The sequence below is a fragment of the Aethalodelphis obliquidens genome, unplaced genomic scaffold (genome assembly GCF_003676395.1).
Source record: "Aethalodelphis obliquidens isolate GAN/ISIS:26980383/991018 unplaced genomic scaffold, ASM367639v1 scaffold33, whole genome shotgun sequence".
NCBI classification, from domain to species: domain Eukaryota; kingdom Metazoa; phylum Chordata; class Mammalia; order Artiodactyla; family Delphinidae; genus Aethalodelphis; species Aethalodelphis obliquidens.
In genome coordinates, this window is record NW_020837977.1 from 20,683,888 (window position 1) to 20,710,065 (window position 26,178).

The following is a 26,178-nucleotide window of genomic DNA, read 5'->3' on the forward strand; positions in this document are numbered from 1 at the left end:
TGCTTCTGGAAGAACCGGGGTAGAAACGCTTACTAAATAGTTTCCTTCCATTTCGGCTAGTAAGAGCCCCGTGCCTGCAGCAGAACAGAAAACACAGCTGAGAGTGAGAAAGTACAAACACAGAGAGCCAGCCAACAAGGGCACATGGTCCTGGACATGCGCTGATGTTTGCAGAAGGGCGTGAGGTGCTGGAGGCCCTCAGGTTTGAATCAGAGGCGCCCTCGGCCTCCAGCCAGCAGCCTCTCCCAGGCCCCGCATGCCCATCATGGCATCACTTCAAAAATAAGCAGAAGGAGAAAGAAAGAGAAGTCTTGCCATTTACAGGTTTTAACCTTTAAGTGCTGAAGAGGAGGTGAAGTTGGTCACCCCACTGCTCCCCAGAGCTCCCCACTGCTCCCCAGAGCCCCCAGAGTTCCCCACTGCTCCCCAGAGCTCCCCACTGCTCCCCAGAGTTCCCCACTGCTCCCCACTGCTCCCCAGAGCTCCCCAGAGTCCCCCAGAGCTACCCAGAACCCCCAGGGCTCCCCACTGCTCCCCAGAGCCCCCCAGAGCTCCCCACTGCTCCCCACTGCTCCCCAGAGCCCCCAGAGCTCCCCACTGCTCCCCAGAGTTCCCCACTGCTCCCCAGAGTCCCCCAGAGCTCCCCACTGTTCCCCAGAGCCCCCCAGAGCTCCCCACTGCTCCCCAGAGCTCCCCACTGCTCCCCACTGCTCCTCAGAGCTCCCCAGATTTCCCCACTGCTCCCCGGAGCTCCCCACTCCTCCCCAGAGCTCCCCACTGCTCCCTAGAGCTCCCCACTGCTCCCCACTGCTCTCCAGAGCTCCCCACTGCTCCTCAGAGCTCCCCACTCCTCCCCAGAGCTCCCCACTGCTCCCCAGAGCTCCCCACTGCTCCCCACTGCTCTCCAGAGCTCCCCAGGCACCAGGCACCACAGGCAGCAGCTGTTTCCTGGCTTTGGGGGAGTCACACCCAGCGAGGGATGGGTCAAAATCAGCCCTCGGGAATTTGACTGCGTCCCCTGGATTGGAGAGAATCCCCCTGGGAGCATCTACAGGCGCCCTAGGTGCTGAAGGTCCGAGTCTCTGTCTTGCACTTTTCCACAGCAGACATTAAACCAAGCTCGAAGCTTCAAAGGAAGGCTATTCAATGTTTCTCAGCTGCACCTGAGGGAGTCTCCCCTGCCTCCTAAGTGGACGTCGGGCACCTATGGGGTGGGCATAAGGGGGGCCCAGTGGAGGCTGCCCAGTGGTCTGGAGAGAAGTGATGACTGCGTGGCCAGGAGCAGCAGGAAGGCCTGTAGGAGACGTGGGTGCCCCCCTTCCGCCCTCCTCCCAGATAGGATCTAGTCTCAGGTGTCCGTCTGTCCTCCGAGGGGGTCAGCAGGGACCTCGTCTCAGGTCAGCCCTGATTTTCTCAGGTTCGTCCCTTCTGGCCTTTGGGGCAGGTAATGCTTCAAGGGGGCTGTCCTGTGTCTCAGGGGGGTCAGCAGCGTCCTCAGCCTCTGTGCTCTAGCGCCAGCCCTCACCAGCTGCGACAACCCCAGACATGCCCGCGGCGGAATCACCCCGGTCCAAGCCGGCAAGCACAGGGTCCTCCTCTGAGGTCACCATCCCCCGGGCTCGTCACTCAAGCTGACACAATGCCCTGGGGACAAATGCCCCCCCCCACACCAGTCCCTCTAAAAGGAGGGAAAAGGCTGCAGCCTCGTTGGCAGCAGGACTCAGAGCCAGCCAGATCTGCTGGTCCTGGGCAGACGCTGAGGACAGCAGGGCGTGCAGAACAAGAAGACGATAGCGATGTCCTGGAGAACTCACGCTGAAGCCGGTTTCCGGAGGGGCATCCTGACCCCGGCTGGTCACGTCGTCTGAAATGATCCTGCACGTGGATCCAAGGAGAGGCCTGCTGTCCACGGGTCTGCGTGACTGGACGGCTGTTTAAGGGCAGAATTCTCCAAAGTTCCAATCGCCATGCAGCCTCCACCTGAGCAGGCGTGTAACAGGCAGTCCGTCCCTGCCCATCCCTACCTGCACGGCTTTGCCCCTGCCGGCAGCTGCATCCCCGACAACCATCCTCACCACCAGCGTTCGTCCAGAGTCTGTCCTCTTCCTACAACCTTCACTGCTTCCGCTCTGCTCCAAGCCTACACGGGCTGTCTTGGCACCGGCCATGGGCCTCATGACCGATCTCCCCCCACCCACACCCACTCCCCTCCGTGCTCTCAGGAGTGGCTTGAGCCATCCTGTGGACAGAGTGTCACTGGCTGGCTGGTCCGAACAGCCCTGGTCTCCAACCTGCTCTTCTCCCCGTGTTTCATTCTGCTTCGTAGCAGGTGTCACTACCTAACACGCTCTGTGTTTCCTCATTCGCCGTGATCGCTGCCCACCACCCACCAGGGCGACCCCTCTGGAGGGCAAAGTTGTGTTTGTCCTGCTCACAATGACTCCAGAGCCCAGAACGGCGCCTGCACTTAGGAGGCACATTCCACGGAGGGAGGAAGGAAGGAAGGAACGTGTGCTCAGCACTGTGTTAACTGAACTTGTTATCATGCTTCCGTGGGGAAAGAACCAGTCCTGCACTTGACACACACCTAGAAATTCTGGGGAAGGGGAGCGTCACCTGGGTGAGGTCCAGAAAACTAACCAGCTGCAGGAATCCACGGAAAAACCCCTCCCGGGCCTCCAGCTTCAGGTTCCCACGTGAGGACCTTGGAAGCCATGCCTCCATCCTCAGGACAAGTGACAACCCGAACAGACTGAAGGATGACAAGTACTCGTGGATCCCTCGCGGGGACACGGCATCGGCGCGAGTCCAGGCCAGCGTGGTGGTCATTCTTTCCCGGAGCAGAGCACCGGAGCAGACACTGCCGTGGATCCAGAGTAGGACCTGGATCGCAAGGAAAGTACAGCCGGGGCCCCACGTGGGCAAGTCTGAGAGTTAACGCTCCAGGGGGCCCCAGCCCCAGGCCTCATGATGTGGTGGAATCCTGGCCGGGTTCCCACGGTAAAAAGCAGAGAAAAGTCCCCCGGGCTTCTGGAAGGGGGAGGCGAAAGCTCTCTGAAAAACACCAGAGCACCCTGTTCTTCTCAACAAGGCCTGGCCTCAAGGAAAACTAGTTAACCAGAGTCTAACCAGCTGGGGTTTATCAGAGACCAACTGCCCCGGGGGAAGGGAAAGACCCAAATCCAGCCAGCTCCAGCCAGCCTGACCCCAAGGGGCTGGGGAAATAAATCCAGATTAGGAAGGAAGAAATAAGAACACCTTGTTCACAGTTGACATGATCAACTACGTGGAAAATCCAAACAAACAAAAAAACGGCATAAACTTAAGAAACCATGAATATTTATAGCTTCACGTACATGTGTCTCCTCCCAACACAGGCTCTACGCTCTCACACGAAGGCCAATCAGCTGGACTTTCCTCTCTGTCCTTCCTCAACGTACCCATCTCTAAGATACAAATGCCAACTCTAAGATGTAAAAGAAAGGGCTGTCTTGGGCACTCTGCAAGTATTTGGGAATAAACTACTCCCATATAGACTCTGTGGCATAGAAAGAAATTTGACCTCATTCCTTGAAGAGTATAACATCATAAAACCTATCCAAATGTCTAGAAACTGCAGACAGAACCTTGAATCCGAGACCTTGGTCCAAGGTCTCAGACTGATGCCACTGGTGTCCAAAACCGTCACATGAGGTAAAGAATGATGTTTCTGTTCCTGTCACCTCTTGTCCATGTTCTATTTATTTTCCAGTTCTCCTCCCCCGCATGTGTATACACCAAGCATGACTCATTCGAATTACCCTTTGTTATTCCTAAATACTGGCAAAAACAGATGAACCAGAAGATGGTAGAAACAGAGTTAAGAGATATTAAGTGCCTCAACCGCATTGAAATTCTGGGAGTAAAGCCACATTTTAGGAAGTTTGGCATCAAGTCATCAGGTTAGAGATACAATGATGACGGGATACAGGGCCTCAGAGAAGGATGCCACATAATGGGAAGCTGCTACGTCGCCTGGACCAGGGTTCCTTTAAAGAAGCACATGGTGATCTTCTCTTAAGTGTAAAGGAAGCTAGGAGATGAGAAAAAGGCGTGTCTGCAGCCCTCAAGGGACAGAATTAACCCCCCACCCCCGAGTCCCCAGGTTACAAATCTGAGTGTCGCTAGTTCATACCATTTCCAGCACGAACAGCTGGGGGCAGGTGCAGGGCAGCTGAGAATCAGGGCTGCTGCTCCCCGAGGGGCTGAGTCTTCAGGAAGCAGGCCCTTCTCAGCCCTCTCTCCCCAAGAAATCCAAAGAGTTTTACCCACTTCATTTTGCTTATTTGATTCACACCCTCAAGGGACCGTAGAATTTCAGGATTTTCAGATGAGGAATCAAAACGATAATTTTTCAAAAGATTCAGATAATTAATCCCAGATCCAAGTTCTAATATTTCTGGTTATCAAGAAAACTCTGCTTCCCTTGAGGTCCGCCTCTTGTTCAGGCTCCCCCTCACTTACCCCCGGAACCCCTCGTTATGTGTAAAGGAAAAGAGCAAGCCAGTAATAGAGGTACAAATACATTTGCATTTTTCAATGTCATGCTATAAATCGCAGTCAATGGCATTCTTTGATGCCGCATACCTTTAAGAAGACCGTGATTGGATGATATTATGTAAAAATACATTTTCAAACCCGATTTTGGATGGCAAGTCAGTGGGACCCAGTACAAACGCACAGGAGGTCGCAGCCACGTTGCTGGTCTAGCCGCAAGGCTGGGCGCTGGCCGGGGCACTGCTCTGAGACCCGCCGGCACGCCGGTGACTCTGGAGAGGACGGGACATTTTCCCAGAATGGGCTTTGCTGGGGCCACTGTCCCCGCCCACCGGGGCCACGCTGCAGCCTCTGGAGCAGGCAAAATCAATGTCCTCCCTGTCGCGCAGCCCCTTTCCGCCCATGTTTCCGTCCACATCACCCTCGCTGTCTTGCGGTAAATGCCTGTCCCTGCCTGACCCACGTCCTCCCAGCCACCTGGAGCGGCCAGGGGCCAGTAAGCCTTCAGAGCAAGGTGTCAGGACATCGTACCGAGCCCCTGCGTAACCCAGTATCTCCTCCGGCAGCAGCGGGCTCAGGGGAGGAAGAGGGGATGTCGCCCTGCGGGGGATTATCCTGCCGGGGGCCCTTCAGCGTGGCCTTGTCACTCTGCAGGCAGGTGCCCTGGGTCGGGGGGCTTTTCTCTGTCCTGCGGGGACAGTCACGTGCATCCGGTGCCACGAGGGGAGGGGTGACAGGACACAGCCTGTCGGTTCCCCCATCTCAGGCGACAGAAGCCCAGTAGTCCTGCAGGTACACACGCCCGCGCGAGATGACACGTCTGCACAGCGTCTCCCCTCCTTTCCTCATGGATCCTCCACTAGGTCACCTTCCTCTGTCAAGGTGTCTTTCATGTGCATCCCTTACACAAAATATATTTAAGACTTTAAGGTAAAATCATGGAACGGCACTGCTACATACACTCATTTATTATGAAAGCTCACCGTGGGCAGCCGGAGGAGAAGTCTAGGGGCATTTAGGTCCCTGCTCAGTGCTCTCCACCGGATCTCACGGGTCTTTTTAAATCAAATTCTGGCTCTTCCAGACCCTTTATTTTGAACATTTCTGGCATCAAGTTTGGCCTGGGAAGTCACTGTGTCATAATTGCCGAGAGTCTAACAGAGACCCCCTGCGGTCAGGGATGACCAGGTGCCCGCTGCCGGGTCCACGTCCTGCAACTGCACGGGCCGCCACCTCCCAGCTGTGCGACAAGGTGTAGCTTTTCCTGTGCCCCGCAGCCAGGTGTGGTGGGAAGGAAGCTTGCCCGCTCCAGTCCGGAGCTCACGGACACGTGTGAACGTGGGGCTTGGCTCCCAGGCACAGCCACACCTGGCTCCCTCCACTTCGGCTTGAGCCGCGCTCCAGATGGACCCGCGCGGTGTCCCTGCGGAATACAGCTCAGCCAGCTGTCGTCCTGGAGCCGCCCCCCTGTGCCTGCGTGAGTCACCACCCACCACCGGCGTGAAAACGCGGTCTCAACGCTCGACGCGGGCGGTCAGAAAATCCTTAAACTCATCGATCAGTAACGCGGATCCACATTTTATAAGCTGGTCTAGAAGGCTCCTCTCTCCGGGTTGCCCCCGGAGCACCGAGAAGGCGGAAATCTCGGACAGGCCCCCGGGGGCGGGAGGGGCCGTCAGGGTGAGCTGAGGTCCGTGCCCCTTCCATCCGGGCCTTTGGGAGCAAACTCGGTATATTTTCAAATTTTTACTAAGTTTTTTCCCGAAGAGCTAACACTCCTTATAATTAAGCTTCTGGAAAATGTATGAAAATCAAAAGTCGGATATTTTCCCCCACAAGGATCATTACTTAATGCAGTTCTTTCTAATTAAAAATTTGTGTTTCTTACGGTTGGAGATGGAGTCGGCAGCAGGAACAAAGGGAACGTTGGCAGGTGCCAGTCCCCCACCTCACCCGGGGCTGAGCCCACGGCCCACAGGACCCCGACGTGACTCTGCGACCAGACGTGGCAAACCCGGAAGGCCGTCCCTCCTCTGCCACCCGCGGTGGCCACGCCTCATCCCTCCTTCCTCCAGCCTCTTCCCCTCCACCCCGAAGTCTCCCTGAACATCCCCCCGTGCGCTGTCACGCTCGCTAAGACTGGGAAGCAAAGACGAATTGCCGAAAACCGCCTAGAAGACGCCGAAGGCAAGAAGGGGGGAGAGAGACGTGGACCCAGAACAGGAAACAAGACAGGAAAGGGCGGAAACCTTCAAAACACAAAGGAAGATTAATTCCGTCAAACCCCTTCCACAGGCTTCGGGACGAGGGGTCATAAGTGGAAAGATGCTTCAGAAACTACTGACGCGGCCGTGAGCAGGCAGGAACAAGGGGGAAGGAAGAGGCTCTGTAACACCTTCCGCGGCTTCAGGGACAGAAGTGGCACCGCCGCCAGCATCGCAGCCCAGAACGCACCTCGGGACTCCACACGGATTTTCTGTCTTTCTCCAACCTTCTCCGATATCCCACAAGCCTAGCTACGATCACCTGGAGAAAGTCACGCAGAGCCGCGCGGGTCCAAGCTGAACGCCAACTCCGCCTCACGCAGGAAAAGCAAAGAAAGAGGATGGAAGCTCCACCACCTCGCTGAGCTCACTCATCACCAGGATGGGTCCAAGGAGTAAATACAAGCCAGACACAGGGACAGAGCGCGTGGAAAGGACACCCGTGAAGAGGACGGGACCTTGAAGACTGCGTGGTGGAGGAGATGGCCTGTGTTCCGTCAAAATGCAAACTTGGATCTGCAGGCGGGCCCGAGACAGAGCTGGCCCAGCGCTGCCCCAGGAGATGGCTCTGGCCCTGCCCGCGCCCCGGCCAAGCCCTGTGGGCCACTCCTCCCTCTGGGCCACCCAGGCCCGGCCTCTGTCCAGAGCTTCCCTGGAGTCCTGGTCCGGCTGCCATTTCTTTTTTAAAAAAATAAATTTATTTATTTATTTTTGGCTGCGTTGGGGCTTCATTGCTGCGCGCAGGCTTTCTCTAGTTGTGGCAAGCGGGGGCCACTCTTCATCGCGGTGCGCGGGCCTCTCACTATCGCGGCCCCTCTTGTTGCGGAGCACAGGCTCCAGACGCGCAGGCTTAGTAGTTGTGGGTCACGGGCCTAGTTGCTCCGCGGCATGTGAGATCCTCCCAGACCAGGGCTCGAACCCGTGTCCCCTGCATTAGCAGGCAGATTCTCAACCACTGCGCCACCAGGGAAGCCCCCCAGGTGGCATTTCTGACACCCCTGACTCCCGACGCTGCTGGCCACCCAAGTCCCCTCGTTCTTCCTTGGAAAAGTGGCCTCCTTTGGGCTGCAGCATCCTTCAAACCCTTTGGTCAGCGAGGCCTGAAGCTGGAGCCCTCGCCTGGCACCATGGGGATAACACAGACTCAAGGCGTCTGGAAGACAGGACACACACCTCTGGCAGATGTGTGCACGCCCACATCCCTTCCTGCCGCTCCCCTTCTTCCGACCCCAGGACCAGCTCTCCCACCGTCCTCACCCTGTCTACCCCTGCCCCCCGGGCAGTGCTGACGACGCTACAACAGGGATGCAGAGGGGCCTGGACCGCCCCCAGGGGCCACGTGCTGAAGTGGATGGAACTCGAGGCGGAGGAAAGAACACCAGCACCATCTCTGGGCCGGGGCTGGGCATCTGGAAAGGGTTTCTTTCCAGTAACACCAGCCCTTCCTCTGCCCCGACTGTAGTGCAGAGACGGAGTCAGCCCAGGACAGGGGAGCTCATGCAGGTCGCAAGCCTGAACAAATGCTGGGACTCGGGTGCAGACTAACTCTTGCCCCATAGTCAGGGCTGAGCAGGTCGTGGAAGGGCTCCAGGGGCGGAGCAGACAGCACCGCTGAGGGCCGTGTGCCCCGAACTCCTGCCCAGCCCCGCGTCCCCCAGGGCGAGGCAGGGCCTGCCCGATGGGGCCAGGCGGGGCCAGCCCCTCCCCAGAGTGAGCCTGGGGGCCTCAGCCACGTGCAGCCGCTCGGGTGGAAGGCAGACCGGAGTGCTCGCCTGAGCTCCAGCCCACGCGGGACGGTCCCGACCCGCCCAGCGGCCAGCGCACCCGCGCGCAGTGCCCACCCCCGCCGCCGTCCAGGCCGCCCTTCCTATGCTCTTCTGGTGCCCCATCATTCTTTGGAACAACTTGATCCTCTGCGCTTCCCTTTGACACTTTGAAAATCACACAGAGAAGCCCTAAACTGTTAATTTAAAGTGAATATCGGTCCAGTGTCCCAAGCCCCTTCCTTTAAAAGCAGATCAATAACCTGGAAGAAGGAGGTGCACTTTGGCCCCACTGGACTTCACGTGCCGGGACGGCACCTGCAGCCAGAATCACGAGGAAAGCCTGCAGGTCCCACACCCGCTGGGCCCGCCCACCTGCCACCCGCCGCCGCCTGCTCATCCCCCCTCCTGGGGTCCCACCACGTGCCCATCCCCCCGCCCTCATTCCCCCGCCACCTGCTGTGAGTCCCTGAACCCTTCCTGAGGGCCGGCCCACCTGTTGCTCCTGACCCTTCTGTTCTCTGCTGTCCCTCTGGGTCCCAGCCGGATTATTTCCGGGGCTGACTCATCCGCCCGGCTGTCTGGCAGCCATCCGCCCTGGCCGGGCTCCACTGGGGAGCGGCTTGCAGGCGTGGACTCAGCCGCCCGGCGCTGCAGGGCCTGACCCGCTGCTCTCACTGTGCCTCCGACCAGGCTTCCTGCGTCCAGAGCATCCGCCACCTGCTTGGAGCCCGGGCTCCCGGGTCAGCTGTTCCCGCATCTGCTCAGAATCCGCGCGTTCACGGTGGAATTCTCTCCCTCTGTCACGGCGTGGAATCCCTAACGCCAGGGCTGTGGCTCAGACCCAAGTTCACAACCACGTGATATTTCGTGTTCTGTGAAAGTTAGATAAGATGTGGAGCTTTCAGAGATTCAGGGCGCAAGCCTGCCGGTGCGCATCCTCACAGGGGCCTGGGCCTCCTGGGGTTGCTCACGGCGCGCGGAGGGCTGGCGGGGCTGATGGAGGAGGGGACCGGGTCTGACGCTTTGCGGAGACAGGAAGGGACTAGATGTGGGGACAGGACAGATTTCCTTTTTATCTTACTTTTTCCAGTTTTACTGGGAAATCGCTGACGTGCATTGCTGTGTAAGTTTGAGGTGTACAACGTGATGACCTGACTTACGTAGATTGTGAAATGATCATCACGATAAGTTTACTGAACAGTCAGCATCTCATACAGACACAAAAAAGGAAGAAAAAGAGAAAATACATTTCTCCTTGTGATGAGAGCTCTTAGGATGTCCTCTCTTAGCAGCTTTCCTGTACACCGTAGGGCAGAGCGTAAACTATGGTCACGGCGCTGGGCATCACAGCCTTCGTCCTATTCTTCCTGCAACCGGACGTCTGTTCATTCCGACCACCTTCCTCCAATGTTACCCCTCTCCTCTCCCCTGCCTCTGGTGACTGCAAATCTCATCTCACTAGCAGTTCGGCGGGGTTTTTAATTTTTTTTTTTAGATTCTACATATAGTGATGTCACACAGTATTTGTCTTTCTCTCTGACTTATTTCACTTAGTTTCACACAATTCCCTCAAGGCCCATCCATGTTGTGACAAACAGCAATATTTCCTTTTGCCTCGTGGCGGAACAGCGTCCCGTTGTGTACGTGCTCTCACACACCCTCTTTATCCACTCATCCACTGAGGGACACTTAGGCTGTTGGTATGTCTCGGCTATTGTAAACAGTGCTGCAGTGAACATCAGGGTGCGTATATATTTTCGACTTAGTGCTTTCCTTTCCTTTGGATAAATACCCCAAAGTGGGGCTGCTGGCTCCTAAGGCAGCTCTATTTTTTACTTTTCGAGGAACTTCCACACTGTTTTCCACAGCCACTGCACCAACGTTGTGCAAGACTTCCCTTTTCTCTACTTCCTCGCCAGCCCTTGTTATTTCTTGTCTTTTTGACGATGAGCATCCTGACAGGTGTGCGGTGCCAGCTCGTTATGGTCTTGACTTGCATTTCCCTAATGATTAGTGATGCTGAGCGTCCTTGCAGGTACCTGTTGGCCATCTGCATGCCTTCTTTGGAAGAATGTCTCTTCCGATCTTCTGCCCATGTTTTAATTGGATTATTTCACTTGTTGCTATTGAGTTGTATGAGTTCTCTATATATTTTGGATATGATCCCATATCAAATATATGGTTTGCAAATATTTTTCCCATTTGGTAGGCTGTCTCTTTACTTTGTTGATGGTTTCCTTTGCTGTGCGGAAGCTTTTTAGTTTCGTGTAGTACCACTTGTTTCTTTTTTATTTTGTTGCTTGTGATTTAGGTGTGATTTCCAAGAAATCATTACCAAGACCCATGTCAAGGAGATTTTTTTCCTATGTTTTCTTCTGAGTTTCACGGTGTCGAGTCTTACATTTAAGTCTTTAATCCATTTTTAGTTAATTTTTGTGTAAGATGGGGTCATTCTTTTACATGTGAATATCCAATTTTCCTAGCACCATCTACAGAAGAGACTGTCTTTTCTCCACTGAGTGTTCTTGTCTCCCTTATCAAATACTAGTTGTGTCTATAGGTGCTTAGGGTTTATTTCTGGGCTCTTGATTCTGTCCCGCGGTTATTTTAAAGTAAATCACAAAAATTTCGAACAGCCCCTGTTTTCAACACCATCAGAGCAGAAAATGTAAGAAAACTTTTTTCTATTTACTTAGAATAAAGACAGGCTCCCATCTTGCATTTTCAGGGCCCTGCCTCACCCTCATCCCAGCCCTGGGGCTGCAAGTAAACTTTATTTACACAAACAGGTGACTGAAAAAAAAATAATAAATAAAAATATAAAAAAAACCACAGGCGACTGGCCAGCGCACCGTAGTTTGCCTACGTGAATTTCTTTTTAAATGTTGCATTAACTGTTATTTATCTTGGCTCCAGGTTTGAGGGGGGTTGTCTGTTCTTTGGAGTCCCCTTAAATACCATGCCTCACCCTTGTCTGGGCACACCGCGTGACCCCCCCATCCCTCCACAATCCCAGGCCTCCCCTGGGGTCTCACATCCAGGCCAGGCGCTCTCTGGGGCTGCCCCTTCGGAAAACGTAAGAAAACTTTTAATTAGCGGATATAATAAGGCTAAACGATACGGCCATACCATAATAAAAAATACAGTCGGTGACTATACTCTTTGGTCTCTTTTAATAACGAATAAACATGCAATTTTATCTTACCTCGTGCTTCCCTGACAGCTCCTGCCTGTGGGGAAGCAGAGGACTCGCCGTGGTCCCCACGCCTGTTTGGATGCTCCGAGGCCCCGTTCTCTGTCCCCGGGGCCCAGACAGAGCATCGCGGCATCCCAGGATGGCCGTCCTGCGTGTTAATGGGCAGACTTCTCAGGGCTGAAAGCACCTGCCAGAGGTAGTTCACATTTGCACCGAGCCCAGAGTCCCCCGACTGCCTCACTTTTTATGGGCTCACAAAAGCCAGATTTAATCAATCACAAGAACAGCACGAACGGGACGGTTTCCTCACCCCGTGCGGTGCGCGCTGACACTCCCCCGGCGTGACGGTGTCCCGCCGCCCTGCCGCTCGCGGACACAGCTGTGCGTGCACAGGGTGCGCCCATGGGGGAGGGGGATGTTCTAGAATGCACACAGCAGTCACAGCGGGAGAGTCACTGAAATACAATACCAGCCCCCGAGGGGTCGTAAGTTATTTTTTGACACTTATGAATGGTTAAAGAAATGGAGTCCACCTTCGGGAAATAATGTTTCTTTATGTCTCATCCTATCCCACTTTCCCCAGAAAGTGGAACGAATGTGTGGCGGTGTAAATCACGGTGGTGGCCCTGGGGCGGCCCTGCGGCCCCCTGGCCAGCTGAGCTGAGAGTGCAGACGGCGGCCCCAGCTGTGGAGGCTTCAGCAAGGAAGCAGGAAGGAGGGGGCCACCGGGCGCAAGGTGAGCACGTGAGAACTGCCCAGGTCTAGTGTTCCTCCACTGCACCCGTGAAGCTCCCTGACCCACGCTCCCTGGCCTCCCTGCCGCCAGAGCCCTGTCCCTGTGCCCAGGCTGCCGGCCTCTGGCAAGGTCAGCTGCCCCGCTGGGGGCAGACTAGGAACGTCACAGCCCGCGTGACTCGCACTGGTTTCCTGCTCTTAGGTCCGCCCAGCGGTCCCTGCGTTTAAGGAACACGTGGCCGAGTTCACTGCACACGAGCTGATCCACTACTCCTCCCGGGTTGATGCACTTCTCAAGTCCCCCTCACGTGCCCTGTGCCCTGCCACATGCCAGACGAACACACCCACGAAAGCACGTGCCCCATGCTCTCTTGCAGCCAAGCACAAGGGAAAAAATCACCTTTCCACCACGCAAAGGATTATTTGCTTATAACTACGATGAACATGTTGAAGGAAAATAAATGTTGCTGTGAGAGTTTAAAGCAAGGGTCATGGGGAGCTCTGTGTCTATGTTTCCTGACAGCAACAGGGAAACTGAGGCTCCGGAGAATCAGGAGGAGTTGTCCAGGCCACAAAGTGCTGGCTGGGCGGGGGTGAGAGGGGCGGGAAGAAGCCGTTCCAAGACAGCAGAGGAGTGTGTGAAGACATCGCCCGAGACGGGCTTGCAAACGGCACAGAACCAAGGCCAGAGTGGCTGGCAGCGCCACCAGACACCGCTGGGCAAGGGCTCTGCACAGCCCACATTGTCCACACTGGGAGCCCTGCAGCAGGATGGAGGGCAGTGAGTGTATATGCACGTGCACAACTCACCTCGTCTACACTGCAGTAAGACAGCATGGACAGGAGGGCAAGCAGCAGCTGAGGCAGGACCTTGTACCCTTAGGAAGGCGTCTGGCTGCAAGGAAGAGAAAGACAAGGCAAGCTGGCCACGCAAACATGAACTTACTTCTCACGGGAAGAGGGTGGGATCGATACCCCTGGGCCACCTGCACCCTCCGCCCCTGCACAGCGGCACCTCGTGATGACTCAGCACCTCCGGGACCACTTCCCTGTCCCAGGCAGGGAAGGGCTGAGGGGAATGGGACAGGGCTGTAGGGCACGCAGCCAATTCTGCCCTCTCCTCCCAGGACACCTTTCCTGGGGAGGTGTGGGCAGCACTGGTGGGTGCCGGGTCAGCTGGAGATGCCGGTGTCTGTCACAGCCTCGCTTGACCTTGCTGAGGACGGGAGGCTTTGAAAGTTGAAGATCTCTAACCATTCACATCGTTCCACCTTTCTGATGAGCGTATAAGCTTCTTGGAGAGGATGAGCAGGTCCCTGGCCCCTGGACCCTAATTCCACTCCAATCGTTCAGACTCCTCAGGGACACGCAGGAAAGGCACACGCGGCCCCAGCAGCCAGCACCACGCTGGGTGCCGCACACCAGGAAATCCGTCTCCGTCCATGGGGCACACACATACAGGGGCCACCAGGCGCCACCCCGGCGCTGACGTCGGAGGGTCCCGACGGCTCACCTAGGAGCCTTCCAGCCGGCAGCTCACTCTCCGCTCACTCAGCTCTTCCAGAGGGCGGCTGACGGGTCAGGGCTCCTCCAGGAGCCGTCTCTACGGAAGAAATCTCCTGCTACAACCTGGATGACGGGGTGTGAATAAGACACCACGTTCCTGTTACTCCCTAGAGTCGAGGCAAAGGGGCCAGGAAACCACATTCCCGCCCGAGCTGCCAGCCTCATCCTTGTCTGGGAACTGGAGACGCAAGGGGCACGCCACGGTTATCTTTCCTCTTTGCTACAAAGAGCAGAGTTAAATTCATCCCAGGATGAATATGCGCTGTTACACCGTGAGAAGTCATACCCTGTTACAAAGCGGAGGGTGTCAGGCCCTCATCTCCCCCACCTCCTCCTCACCCTTGACGGCCTGATGGACGCCCCCGAGCGCCCACGAGTCTTTCCACCCGGGATCGTCCGCAGGGAATGATCGATGGCTCGACATGCCTGCACGAGAGGACACAGGAAACTGGATGAGCGAAAGCACATTTTCCTTTTTAATAGTCCATGAAATGGAGGTGTTGCGTGTCTTGAGAAAATCTGACATTTTACCAGGGTAATGCAGTAGAAAGTCAGTCTCTAAACTGCTTGACCATCCACTTTACCGTTCCCTGGACGATTGTTCTGTTTCCAGTCAGGTAGCCATTAAATGCATGGCGAAGCCAAGAGGGTGAAGAATATGTAAGCAGTACCGGAAATGAAAATTACAAGTCTACAGAAAGCTGGAATACAATCAGGTAAAGCCACCCTGAATTAGGTAAAAATGGTGAAAACATAAAGTAAGGTGTTTTGCCACCATAGTTGCTTGGGTAGAAATAGGTGAAAGAAGGACCAATTTTTGTGCATCTCAAAGCGGTGATAAATCTGGTGATGAGGGCTGCCCGGCCTCTCTCAGTCCTCATGGTTGTCCTTTCTGCGTCCTCAGCACCGTCACTGTCACCTACAGGGTCAGGTGACCTGCACAAGGTCAAGGTCACACAAGGGGGAGGGGGAAGGCGGTTCTTGACGTCAACTCCAACTCTGGGTTGTTCTGCAGGTTAATATCACCTTTCTCTTCAAAAGATGAAAGAAATACTCCTTCCAGTTTTGTTTCTTCTCACATTTTTAATAACAATAATAAATGCCAAAATCTGAGCACAGTACATCTTTCCATTAGGGTTGCCTTCAATTTCTCTCATCAGTGTCTTATCCTTTTCCAAGTACAGGTTTTTACCGCCTTAGTTAGATTTACTCCTGGGTAATTTTTTCCCGTCAGTATGATTGTAAATGGGATTGTTTTCTTTACTCCTCTTTCTGATAGTTTGTTGTTAGTGAACCGTGTACAGAATACATTTTAAAAGTGGGCATAGGACCTGAATAGACATCTTTCCAAAGATGACACACAGATGGCAAGAGACCCATAAGAAGATGCTCAACATCACTAATCATCAGGGGAAATGCAAGTCAAAAGCACAATGAGACACCACCTCACACCTGTCAGAACGGCTGTCATCAAAAAGACAACAAACAACAAATGTCGCCGAGGGTGTGGAGAAAGGAGAACCTTCGTGCACTGTGGGTGGGAATGTAAATCGGTGCAGCCGCTGTGGAAAACAGTGTGGAGGTTCCTCAAAAAGTTAAAAATAGAGCTACCGTAATACGATCCAACAGTTCCTCTTCTGGGTATTTTTCCAAAGAAAATGAAAATACTAATTTGAAAAGATACGTGGACCCCTATAGCAGCATTATTTGTAATAACCAAGACATGGGAGCAACCTAAGTGTCCATCAGTGGATGAATGGATAAAGAAGATGTGGTGTATAAATACACAATGGAATATTACCCAGCCATAAAAAAGACTGAAACCTTGCCATTTGCAACAACATGGATGGACCTAGAGGGTATTATGCTGAGTGAAATAAGTCAGAGAGGAAGACGAATACTGTGTGATCTCACTTACACGTGGAATCTGAGAGATAAAAGCAGCGAGCAAACATAGCAGAGCAGAAACAGAGAAGGGGGGAGGGGAGGAGAGAGACAGGGGAGGGAGATCAAGAGGTAAAAGCAACAATGGCAATATTATGACAATTCTATAATAAATAAGTTTGGTTGTTTTTAATGAAAGTAAGGACGTCATTGTCATCACATAATATGACATACTTATCAAGTTATTAGTGGCATTTTAGGAGGAAAATTACGTAAAATTGCAGTGACATCAGGTATCAACATTCTTGTTGATGCCTGTTCCTTTATTGATTCAAATACATCGAGTCAAGTTTCAATTTTTCATCAAGACATCCTGGTCCAGTCTTACCTTGAACAGGTAACCTGATCCACAAATAAATGACTAGGAAACTATGACAAGGTTAGTTGTTAGGTAAGAAGGCTTATGGTGTATAAATCTTTGTTAAGAGGATAAAAATGTGTGTTTGTGTGTGTGTGTGTGTGTGTGTGTGTGTGAGATGAATGAGTTTTGGGAGTGGGGCTGATTTAACTTCAATTCAAATACGGCCGAAATGTCTCTTTTTCTAGAAAGACTGAAGGTAAATCAGTCCCGAAACTCATTTCCATTCATCCCTTGTGCACTAACTATATTCAACATGTTTTGAGAGAAGGGGACCACATGCCTTTTGATGTCTTTCTCTTTAAAAGTCAATCTTCCTACTGTCAGAGACAGCAATCCACTTGGCCAGCATAATATAGACCCCGTGTGGTCTGGACCCTGGATCTTGGTAGCAACCGTGGAACTCAAAGAATTCTCCAATATGTGGGTGTGAGAGTGTGTGCATGTACATACCATACCCCCATACAGGATTGAAGTAGTAGAAATATCTTATACTAATACTTGGAACCAAAAAAAAAATGCTGGTCTACAGAAACAATATCATTTTCTAAAGATGTAAAGCCAGAGCTCAAAATTATTTAAACACACTAAGTATATATAGATCACTGATCTAATATTTATGCCTACTTCCTCCATAAAAAACGGGCTTATCCTGATACATATATAGAAGACTACATATCTACATATGCATATAGAGAGAGAGAGAGAGGGAGGGAGGGAGAAGAAAAAAGGGTTTCAGTTCTCTTTGACAAGAAAAAGACATGCTATGTGATTATTAGCAACACTGGTGAAATTGAAAACAAATTCAGAATTGAGATGTGTTCCTGGTGGACTGGTTCTTCTGTCACATAATGACTCCCTCTACCTCAGGTAATCTTCTTTGTTCTGAAGTCTGATATATCTGATAGTAATATAATATAATCTGATATTAGTATAATATCTGTCACTAATATAACCTCATTTCTTTCAGATACTATTTGCATGATGTATCTTTACTATCATTTTACTTTCAACCTGCCTATATTGCTATATTTGAAGTAGGTTTCTTATATCCAGTGTATAGTTTGGTCATGTTTTTTCATCTACGTTGTCAATGTCTGTCTTTGGTGTATTTAGACCAATCAACTGTAATGTAATTTCTGTTCTTGGGGTAAGTCTGACATTTTATTTTCTGTTTTCTGTTTGTTCTCTCTGGTTACCTGTTGTCATTGGTGACTGTCTGTGTTTTAGTAGGTTCAGGCTGGTATAACAAAGTCCCATAGGCTGGGTGGCTTATTTGTTTGTTTACTTCTCTCAGTCCTGGAGGCGGGGAAGCCAAAATCAGGGTGCCAGCATGGTGATCTTCCAGTGAGGACCCTCTTCCAGGGTGCAGACGGCCAGCTTCCCTCTGTGTGCCTACCAGGGAGGAGCAGAGGGAGCAGGTTGTCTGCCTCTTCTTACAAGGGCACTAATCCCACCAGGAGTCCCCACAGCCATGACTTCTTTTCCCGCTAGAGGCCCCACCTCCAAATACCATTACGGTGCAGATTAGATCTCAACGTATGAATTTGGGGCCAGTGGGGACACAAACACTCGGTCCACAACAGCCCGTTTCTCTGTTTTCTTTTTCCTGAGTTCCGCTGGGTTACTTGGGCATTTTTTAGGAATCCAGTTTTATTTATCTTTAGTGGCTTTGAGTGTATCTATTTAATGGTCATTGCAGGTGTCATACTGTACACCGTCCCAGTTCGCTGGTGTCATTACCTGCCCAGTTCCGTGATGTGGAGAAAGCTTGCTTCACGTCGCTTCCATTTATCCTCCCACGTTTACAATTTAATTATTTTCTTAAATTTTACTGAAGTATTGTTGACTTACAATGTTGTGTTAATTTCCACAATTGAATAATCTGATGTGTGTACTCTACATAAAATTAGAACCACATAAGATAGTGGTAAAGTCTTCGCTTCAACCATCAAACATAATTTACAAAATTCAAGACAAGAAGGAAAGCCTACAGTACTTACCCATAGTTTTGCTCTTACCGTGCTCTACTTTCCTTCCTGATGTCCCAAGTTTCCTTCCTTATCATTTCCTTTCTGTTTAGAGAATTTCCTAACAGTCGTTCCTTAGGATATGTCTTTTGAAAACATATTCTTCTAGTTTTATGCTTCAAGATATGCCTTTTTCCCCCAGTTTACTGAGACATAATTGGTATATAACATTGCATACATTTCAGGTGTAGAACGTGTTGATTTGATGCACTTACATGTGGCAAAATGATAACCACCATTGTGCCAGCCGTCACCTCCATCATGTTTCATAACTACCATTTCTCTTCTGTGGTGAGAGCATTAAAGATCTACTCTCTTAGAAACTTTCAAGTCTATCATACAGTATCCTTAACTATAATCCCTGTGCTGTATACTAGATCCCCAGAACTTATTCACCTTCAAACTAGAAGTTTGTACACTTTGACCTACATCTCCCCATTCACCCCAAACCCAGTCCCTGGAAACCACTATTCCAGACTCTATTTCTATGAGTGTAGCTCTTTCAGATTTCACGTATAAGTGATATCACACAGTATTTGTCTTTCTCTGTCGGTCTTATTGCACTTATTGCACCTTGAGGACGTATAACGTCCGCAAGGTCCTTGCATGCTGTGGCAAAAGCCGGATCTCCTCCGTTCTCATGGCTGATGTTCTATTGTATAGACACCACATCTTCTTTATCCGTCCATCCATCCACTGGCTGCACTGAGGTTGTTTCCATATCTTGCCTATTGTGAATAATGCTGCAATGAACCTGAGGGCACAGATACCTCTTTGAAACACCGTTTTCGTTTCCTTTGGGTTTATACCAACAAGTGGGATTGCTAGGTCTTAAGGTAGTTCTATTTTTAAATGTTTGAAGAGCCTCCAGACTGTTTTCCACAGTGGTTGTGGCCACTATATTTTGGAAACATATTCTTCTAGGCTTTACTTCTTCCAATATGTCTTGATATATCTGAACATGTGCTTTCATTCTTGAAGAGTAGTTGGTTGATATAGAATTTGCAGATGACAATTCTTTTTTTCAGCACTTGACAAAGGCCATGCCAAATACAGTCCCAAGCAAAATCCCAACAAGATATTTTGTGGATATTCACAGACTGATTCTAAAGTTTATATGGAAAGACAAAAGATCTGAAATAACACCTCAGTGCGGAAGGAGAGCCAAGTCTGGGAATAGACACTACCTGACTTCAAGATTTACTGTGAAGCTACAGTAATCAAGACAGTGTGGTATTGGTGAAAGAACAGGCAGATAGATGAATTGGAACAGGTTAGAGAGCCCAGAAATAGACCCACGTGAATGTAGTCAACTGATCCTTGACAAAGGGGCAAAGGCAATTCAGTGAGAAAAGATAGTCTTTTCACAAATGGTCCTGGAACAACTGGACATCCGTGTGCCAAAAAAAAAAAAGATTCCAGACACAGACTTTATAACCATCATGAAAATTAACTCAAAATGAATCACAAGAGCCAAGACACGGAAACAACCTAAGTGTCCATCAACAGATGAATGGACAAAGAAGATGTGAGATAGACAGATAGATGATAGTGTGTGTCAGAATATTATTCAGCCATACAAAAGGAAATCCTGCTATCTGTGACAACACAGATGGACCTGGAGGGCTTTATGCTAAATGAAATGTCAGATAGAAAAAGACAGACACTGTATGATCTCATTTATATGTGGAGTCTTGAAAAAATGGAAGAAAAGAAAGACAAACTAAATCCATAGAAAAAGAGATCCGAACCTCAGATCCGTGGTTATCAGAGGTGGGAGTGGGGGGAGGGTAATTGAAGGAAGGTGGTCAAAGGGCACGAACGCCCAGTTATGCGGTGAATGAGGACGGGGGATGCACAGCGTGGTGACTACAGTTAACACTGTGGTATGGAACATGAAGACTGTTAAGAAAGTAAATCCTAAGAGTTCTGATCACGGGGAAAAAAAGTACTTTTTTTCCGGCTCTATATGAGATGATGGATGTTCACTGAACTTCAGGAGGTGAGGAGATAAATAAACCATGGGACGTCCACACAATGGAATGTGATTCAGCGCTAAAAAGAAAGGCGCTCTCAAGCCGTGGCAAGACACAGAGGAAAGAAGCCAATTTGAAAAGACTACACACGGTATGGTTCCAACAATATGATATCCTGGGAAAGGTGAAAACTATGGAGACAGTAAAAGTGTCAGGGGCTAGGGAGAGGGAAGGACGACCAGGTGGACCACAGAGGACCTTGAACCCTGGCTGAGCTCTCCTATGGCTCTTCTGGTCCTTAGACGGCGGCTTTAGAACCGCATTAGAGCAGCAGAACTGGGCTCGAAGTGAACCCAATGGGCAGACCTGGCCCTCCCGGCCTCCATCTTCTGCTCTGAAGAATGGGGGTGATGACGCAAACCCACTGCAGAATGGCGCTGGTGGACGCCCGTAAGTGCGGTGCATGAGCCACTTTGATTCACGTATTTGTTTCAGGGCTCTGTCTGACGTTTCTCCTGTTTTCTTCCCTCGGCGTATGTGTCACCTTCAAATCTGACGTTCTATGTCCTGTCCTTCTTTATATTTGTCCTTGTTCATGTCATCTCTCTCCTCACGGGTGTGACCTTTTTGAACCTGACCTAAACAAACACACACACATACACATGCATATACACACATACACGTATATAGCCACACACACACACACACATACACACATATACACACATATATACATGCACACGCACACCATGCACACATGCACAGACAGACAGACACACACATACACGAGTAGAAGTAAAACTGGAGAAATCTGAATAGGATTGGTGGGTTGTATCAATGTCACCACCCTGGTTGTGATGTCGCAGAACTAGAGTTTGCAAAATGTTATAAGTTGAGGGAAACCGGATAAGGCCTACGATGCGAGTCTACAATCAGAGAAATAAGAATTTTCATTTAAAAATCTTGAGCAGCTCCTCAGAGCGTGCCCTCGGGAGCAGCAAGGAAGGCAGCGGGAGCAGCCCCAGGCCCTGAGCGCGGCCTTTACGTGAACCAGGGCACATTCACGGTGGAAGGACAGGCCAGTTCATTGCAGCAGAGCAATGACCCTCATAAACAGAAGCAGGATGCGGAGAGGCAGGAGGAGGCGGCCGCGTTCCTGCTGGGACCAGACGCAACACCTCTGCGGAGCTAGAATCTCCCCTCTGAGGGTCCCCAGCAGCTGCTGGAGGCCAGGGTTCACCTCGGGAACAGCTTCTTATTTTCAATAATTTCATTCGTATTTTTAAGTGATGCAAGAGGCAAGCCGTCTCACCTAAGCGTACAGTGTGCTGACTAGCGGCAGAGGATGCTAAATAATAATTTTTGAATTAAAGCAACTAGAGAGACAATCAGGGAACTTTTGAACTCTGATCCCGAGGGCTGTGCAGTCCAGTTGACACTGGGCCGTCTCGAGGGAAAGGGCAGGGCGTGAAACCCCTCATGGACGCAACCGTGGGCTTGCTTCAGGAGCAAATTCAGGCCTCCTGTGCAGGTGAGATGCGTGAGGAATCATAAGCCCCCAGCCCTGCCTGACCGAGGCCGTCTGCCAGTGGGGTCCGGCCAGGCACCGCCCACAGCAACAGTATCAGCGTCAGCATCAGGGTGAGCGGGGCAGCCTCAGGGCAGACCCCTCGCGCAGGAGGATGCAAAGACTAGGGGTCCGGGGGGGCCACTGTCTGCAGACGCCAAGGTCCGCCCAGGCTTCCTCTTACACACAGTGCCCCTCAGATGAGGGTTTATGCCACGAGAAAGTTCAGATCCGTCACTTAGAAAACCGAGCCACCCCTGGAGGCCCTGGGCTCCGTAGCACTCACTCCGGAGCCTGGGCTTTCCCCCTTTCTCTGCACCTGCGGCCGTGTTGCCTCAGCATCTGCTCCCATCACACGATCCAGGAACAGACGCACCAGGGGAGCAGATTGCATCTCCTCACCTGGCCGGGCATCTGTCTGTCCTGCTGTGGCTGGAACGTGACACCAGGTGGGCAAAACGCAGCCCCCGCACACGTCTGGAGGCCCTTTGTTCCACTCGGTGCCCCTGCTGTCGGGCCCCCCAAAGTTCAGGGGTCCAGGCCTCTATCGTGTTGGCCTTTCAAGACAAATGGCAGATCCCAGATCCCAGCGGGTGACGCTCAGCTGGACCATGTGCCTCCTACACAGGGGTCCTCCACCACGGATCTCAGAGCCAGGGAGGAGCCTGGGGGCCGTGTGCTCACGTGTGTGTGTGTGTGAGCATCCCACCTCCGGCCAGGAGGCCAGTTTAGGATCTGGTCCCTCGCTCTTAGCTCCCTGAGGCTCGTTTTGCCTCTGAGCTGCCTCTTTGAAGCTAAAATCTGGTCTTTCCTTGGGGGGTCCTCGGGATGCTGCCACCTGGGCCGGCACGTGGATGCTCACTGATGGAGCTCTTCCCAGGTTCCGGGCCCTGTGCTCCAAGCAACAGAGGAGGTGGGTACGTGGGGCCTCACCTAGCTGACTGCGGCGCACCTGCCCCCATGCGAGCACGGCCACCCCGGGCGCCAAGGGGAAGAAACAAATACGGGATCGCGTTGACCCGAGCGATGGCAACAGTCTTGTGAAGTAGATGGGCTTTGGAAAAATGGTTAAGATCTCAACAACTGGCAAAGGAGGGGGGGCATGGAAATAACTGGAAAGGAAGTCAGGCCCGAAGAATGAGGGGCAGGGAGGAGACGAGGACGCAGGCACGCAGAGCTCCCGTCCAGTCCAGCGAACGTGAATCAACTCTGCCTCCGGCACTGGGGTCGCGGAGGCTCTGCTGGGGGGCACAGGCACTGGAGATGATCTGGACCCGCTGGAAGCGAGACTCAGAGTCCCTGGGGCACTGTGTCCCGGGCTTTCCCACCTGGGGATCAGCCTGCCCCACGCTCAGGACACAACTCCTGGAGACCTGCCCAAATGGAGCATTCCCCAGGACCCAGAGAGTGTCGTCGGGTGGTGGGAGAGGAGAGGGAGCCTGGCCTGGACACTCTGTGCCCTGCTCCCCTCCCAGCGGCTGCAGGCTGCCTTCCTCCTGGGGGTCCCCAGTTACTCGGAAGAGAAAGCCGGGGCCGAGAGCACGAGAACGCTTCCCTCTCAGCACCGACGGCTCCCCTGGGAAGCCCCAAAGCCCGTGAACTGGCCAAACAACAGGGCAGAGGCACCAGCTTCCAGATCCAAGGATGAGTCACATCCTCTCTCAGGTCCGAGGCCCCGGCCCTGCTCCCTGAGGACGCTGGCGCTGGAAGAGCTGCCGCGGGCCGAGCCAGGGCCAGGCCCGTCCCGGCTCTGCCGCCCCGTCACACCCACCCGAGCCGGGGACCCACAAAGAGCCCTCTGTGCTCCCGGCCGCGAGCACCCTGTCTGCAGTTGCCTTGTAGAAACAGCACTTTTAGTTTTGACCAGGGTCTGTGGGCTAAAAGCTGACGGAAACAGAATAAAAGAAAGGCAGCTGGACGCAACAACTCAAAGCCAAATTCTTCGTAAGTATATACTTTTCAAAACTATGAGAAAACGGACAAGGCTTTTGGAGATTCCTGTGGTCAAATCCAGTGACCACTGACTTTAGGGACATCTCGTTTTTCTGATGACAGAGCACAGCCAGCACCCAGGGGCACCAGGATACTGAAAGCGCCTCTCACAAAGCCCAGGGGACGAGCTTCTGACTTTTCAGTTGAGAGAAAAACGCAGACGGGAAGGGGAGTGCTCCTGTCCGCCCAGAGCCTGCTGGGCCACCCGCCCCTGCACTGTCCCCAGGCTGACCCCCGCGCATGGACGGCGTGTGCGCAGGGGCTTGGACGGCTGGCAGCTGAGGAAGGGGCTCCTGGCTGAACTGCTCTCCTCGCACAGAAAACTCTCTGCCTCCCACTGGCCACAGAGCCTGCAGGCACGGAAGGCTGAGAAAGCAGGGAGGAGAGTGATTCATTCTGAGCTGAAAAGTGACTCAAAAAGGAAACTGCAGGGTGAGCCAGGATGGCGCAGTTCAGGGTAACCCACCGAGAGCAGGCCCCGTGGCAGGAGCCGTCAGGGAACATGCCGGGCACACCCAGGCCCTGCCGCCACCCGGGTCCTGGCTGGCCTGGTACTTCTGCCCACTCCCAGCCACCCTGCTCGGGCCCCTAGACTTGAGGAAACAGTTCAGATGTGAAGACAGGACACACATCCTCCTGGACGCTGGGGCCCAGGAGGGCGGCGGGGAAAGCAGGGAGGCCGCGTGTGCCCCCAGCCCTAGAGCCTGCGCTAGAGCTTCCTGCCTCAGCTCAAAGCTCACTCCAAGCCACACGCAGGAAAAGGGCCAGAGCTCCCTCCTGTTCTAACGATTCACTTTCATTCTTTCTTTTGTCTTTTCTTTCCTTCTCTTTTTTTTTTTTTTCTTTCTAAGATAAAAGGACTTTTATACCTTAAGCCTTAAAATAGCTCAGGTACTCTGTGAGTCCTTTCACCCCTGAAAAGTAAACATTAGAGTAAACTAATAGAATATTGTAAGTCAACTCTACTTTAATCAATCAATTACAGTCAATGAGTTTATTTACAAATATGTTTAAAAATAAAAAGTAAAAATGAGGGTAAAGTCTACAAAATTGCCATTTTGGCGAGTCAACGACGGGTGAACATCCTCATTTTTCAGTCTAACGGACGACCTGGGGGAACGGCCAAAGCTGCTTCAGAAGCCGCTAGCTACCTTTCAGCAGCCTCCTCGGCATCTCAGGAGACGTTAGCTTCTACCAAGTGCCCGTCGTTGTTCCTCACCTGGCGGGTCTCCCCGCAGGCCCCCGTGCTCCCTGGAAGATGGTCAGCATCCTTCCTTCTCCCCACACGGGACGAGCTGACTCCGGGGCTGCACAAGGGCGTTGACCTCTGGGCAAATCCACACCATGCCAGGCTCTCGGGGTTATGGAGAGCCTGGCACTGACCCCAGAGGAGCCTAGACCTGGCCTCTAAGGGAGGGACAGAGGGGCCGCCAGCTCGTGCTACACACAGGACAGGACACCAGGGCTTTGCCACCGGCAGTGCTGGTGGTGTCGGCTGAGTACTCTGCCTGCCTTCCTTCCTTCAGTGAAGACTCATTAACTGTTTACACGACGGCAGGTGCCTGCTAACGAAGTCATCACGGCTTGGTCTATCCCGAGAAAGCTGAGATTCTGCACAAAGACAGGCACCCCGTCGCCACCTGGGCGACGGGGGGTGTGTGCGGTGAGGATGGAACGGACTCGCAGGTGACAGGTGAGGGAGTGGGTGAGTGACCAGGAGAGGAGATGTCGGGGAGGCAGTCGAGGTGCTGGGGGCAAAGCAGTGAATGCAATGGACACCAGCTTGACTCTGGATCACGTGGATTTGACAGACATGATATTCTGAGTTGCATTTAGAAAAAAGATACAGTTTTTTAAAAAGAAAGCAGGATAAATAAAGTTGTATTTAGAGAAATATAATCAGGGTGATATTTTCAGAGGAAGCAGGAACGTAAGGATTTTCACCAAAAGGAGCAGCTTGGGGTCATGGAAGCACATGGAACGGGCATACACAGCCCAGGCAGGAAAGCTATGAGATCAGACCTCTCAGAATCTAGAGCACAGGGAGCGATACTCAGTATTTTGCAATAACCTATTATGGAAAAGAACCTGAAAAATATATGTCTATGTATACCTTAATCACTTTGCTGTACACCTGAAACTAACACAGCATTGTAAATCAACTACACTTCAATCAAAAAATTTAATAAAATAAATAAATAAATAAAACCGTCAGAATCTGATGAATTTTAGAAAGAGGAAAAGAGTA

At 52.2% G+C, this 26,178-nt stretch overlaps 1 protein-coding gene and 1 long non-coding RNA gene across 3 annotated transcripts in view; both read right to left on the reverse strand.

Moving 5' to 3' along the window:
- Nucleotides 1-26,178, reverse strand: part of PPDPFL (pancreatic progenitor cell differentiation and proliferation factor like) — a 184,002-nt gene that overhangs the window by 98,929 nt on the left and 58,895 nt on the right. The window lies entirely within an intron of this gene.
- On the reverse strand, nt 4,550-10,640 carry LOC113631561 (uncharacterized). 2 transcript variants are annotated; one of them, XR_003437431.1, is made up of 2 exons: nt 9,060-10,640; nt 4,550-5,437 (listed from the first exon to the last, which is right to left on the reverse strand). It is a non-coding gene; the product is annotated as an uncharacterized LOC113631561 (long non-coding RNA). The 2 variants fall into 2 exon arrangements; XR_003437432.1 differs by lacking the exon at nt 9,060-10,640 and adding an exon at nt 5,520-7,546.